Below are 3,067 nucleotides of genomic sequence, written 5' to 3' on the forward strand. Positions count from 1 at the left end.
GTGTCTACGCCAAAACACATAATCATGCGTTCTCTGACGACGATGTAAGTGCACCTCAATATTCTTTATGGCACCCCTGTGTTGCTCGATTCGATGGAATATACCTGAGGTCAGGATTACGTAGGATTGCTCTTAGGGTGGGTTCGAGAGTAAATGAATTTGGATAGACACCCTGCACAGAATAAATGGCTCTATGTTTCCTCGTTTATCAGCCCAGTTTGGACGTCGTCTGCCGATAGGGGCACTAAAATGGTACAGGAACAAAAAAAAATACACAAAAATACGTTCAAGGCTTCATCGTTCATGCGCAGATGGCTACTTCATATTGCGGAGACTCTTTGTCGGGATATATTATTCAATATCAAAAAAAAAAAAACAGAACGCTCATCATGTCAACCCAGTTTTGCTCCTTGCGCTAGTTAGGCTATGAAATTTGGCGCTGGCATCGCTGGGGCTGGCGCCCCAGCGCACGTTGCCTATTCTGAACAATGTGAAGCTCAGACACGTTCTGCACCTCGTCATTCTGTGAGCCTTGGATTAGTCCACAGATGGCTGCTGCGGTCTCATCAAGTGGCTTAGCATTGAGAACATTGCACAGTTCTACCATGCGGGAAAATTTGGACGTGTTCAGGGTTAATAAGCTCCTTGCTGCTGCTGTCGACTCAATATACTAAGGCGAAAGCCTTGGATGCCGCACCAAATGCGAAAATTGAACGTCGGCGTCAGCGGCGTCGGCGTGACACAAAAAATAATCATCACGTGATGACGTCACCATATGACGTAATCACGACGGCACATATCGTAAAAGTTTATGACGTCATCGTGACGCACTACGACGTCACTATGACATAATCATCATCATGATGACGTCAGATGATGGCGTCTTCGCATGCCATCGTCGCTTGGTCAAAGGAGGGCCGATCACGGAAGTAGTGCAAAACCAGGTGAAGTGCAGAAAGCTTGCGATGCCTCCGATCTTCGAGGCAGTGCAAAACCACGTTAGGTGCAGAAAGCTTTCGGAGGGGGCGGGGAGGATCGATTCAATCGACTGAGAAAAAAGAAAAGAAGAAGAATATGGTTTTCGCCTTCGCGTTGTCTTAGGCGAATGTATAGGGGACCCTGTGATTTAAAAGGATGTAAACTTGAGCTTGTTGGCATAGCTGGGAACAGCGCAGGGAACTGCTATGGAGGGACCCTGTGAGTTTTTGTGCTGTAACTATCGCTAGGCGGCGCAGGCCTTGTCAGTCGCTTGATTCGCAATACCGCTTTTAATCGGATGGTGATAAAGGCCATTGTCACGAGTTAGACCACTCTTTGGGAAGCATGATTCCCGATGTACATACGCTGCAGCTGTGCTTCGAAGGACGAAGCGTCGTATGACTCTTCACGTGTACACGACGTGACTGTTACGGAGTCGTTGCTAGCCAGCAACGGATCAAGAAGCGACGCGTCAAAGCGCAGTTCAGCAACATAACGAATTTCCGGCTGAAGTGTATCCGCGTGCTAATTTTCAGACCTGTTAGCTATAGAAAGCGCAATTACATTAAAGAAAAACGGCTCACACGCTAAAGTAGGACAACCACGCTGTTACCACATGTATGGTAGTGACATTTGTCGACCAAAAGAACAGATCATTGAGGACAAAATAACAGGCCTTCCCAAGCGCCTGGGTAAACGTGTGTCGTTGAATTGTGAGCGTTTGGTGCTCTTTTCTCAGGCCAAGGATGTTTCTTTCCTTTTTTAGCCTGCTGAGGTTAAACTTCTTTTTTATATCGACTCCAGCAAACACAATCTCAAGCGAAAGAAAAACAAAGAGAAAGAAACAGGAAAACACAAAATAAAAAAAAAACGTGTATTGAGGCATCCATGTCCAGAGGGCGACGTTACCGGAAACCTCACGTCTCGAATTCACTTCTGGCCTGGCGATACCTTTGGGACATAGATGCAGCTATTTACCAGAAACGAAATCTAGTGTAGATCGAATCAGATAACGTGAGAGTCAAATTGAATCATTCTTCTTATCCCGGAAAGATGCATGCCGTTGGGACTTTTGCGGGCGATACATCTTGTTTGCATTGCTAGCGATGAGATATGAAAAAAAAAAGGTCATCGGAAATTATTCAAGAAAGCAGGCGAAACAACGAGCGCATTGCAAATCCTCCGAGCCTGTGTTCGTGTTTCGGGTCCTCCCAAGAAAAGGCATTTTAACTGTGTTTTAATTAAAATCTTTTAAAATAAATCAACTCACCTTAGTTGATTTCGAGGTAATCTTTCCACGGTTGTCTATTGTGGCGGGTGTGCCGTTCACAATCTTTCTGGGCATGTACAGCACTCACGAATTGAAATAGGACAATTTAGGGCTAAGAAATGCACATGTTTTCGTTTCTACCGTCTTTAGTTTGGGTCCTATCGGCGTCATTTCGACTCGAACGCGCAGATCAGAGCCAACATTATCTTTAGAGACCAGGCTCTTCGCGACATGGCGTGGCTATCTCGAGCAATTGCGCATACAAGTCGTTATACTAAAAATGTTGATGTCGCGTTTGAAACCGTGAGTACTGTACGGCCGCCAATTTTTTTAAAACCTGAACGCGCGAGCGTCGACCGCCTAGTCGACAAGCGCCGTAAAACTGAGCACAGCGGCGAAATGAACGAGAATACGCGTGTGCGCGCGATGAGCAGTCCTGCGCAGCTGTCTTCTCATAAAAGCTGTTCCGGAAACCGAACACCACCCCCGCGTCTTATGAGCACTGTTATCGTCATCCTTTTTGTAGCGTTAGGTACACTGGCCTAGCCGAGTCAGTTTCGCGTGGCTCCTCAAGAACCGTGCTGCGCATGCGCGAGGTTAAGTGATGTAGCACAGCTGGCGCATCGGAGCCGGCACCTCCCGCGCACTCCGCCGCTGCCGCGCGCGACTCGCTGCCGCTAAAGTCCCTTGATATATAGAAAGTAGCGACACTCTCCTCCATATCCTCTCCCAAGTGTCCAACCCTCCTCTCCCAAGTGTCCAAACCGTATCCATCTCCTCTCCCAAACGACCATCGTGCGGGCGCCGGCCCTATAACCC

This window comes from Rhipicephalus sanguineus, chromosome 10, assembly GCF_013339695.2.
Source record: "Rhipicephalus sanguineus isolate Rsan-2018 chromosome 10, BIME_Rsan_1.4, whole genome shotgun sequence".
In the NCBI taxonomy this organism is placed as follows: Eukaryota; Metazoa; Arthropoda; class Arachnida; order Ixodida; family Ixodidae; genus Rhipicephalus; species Rhipicephalus sanguineus.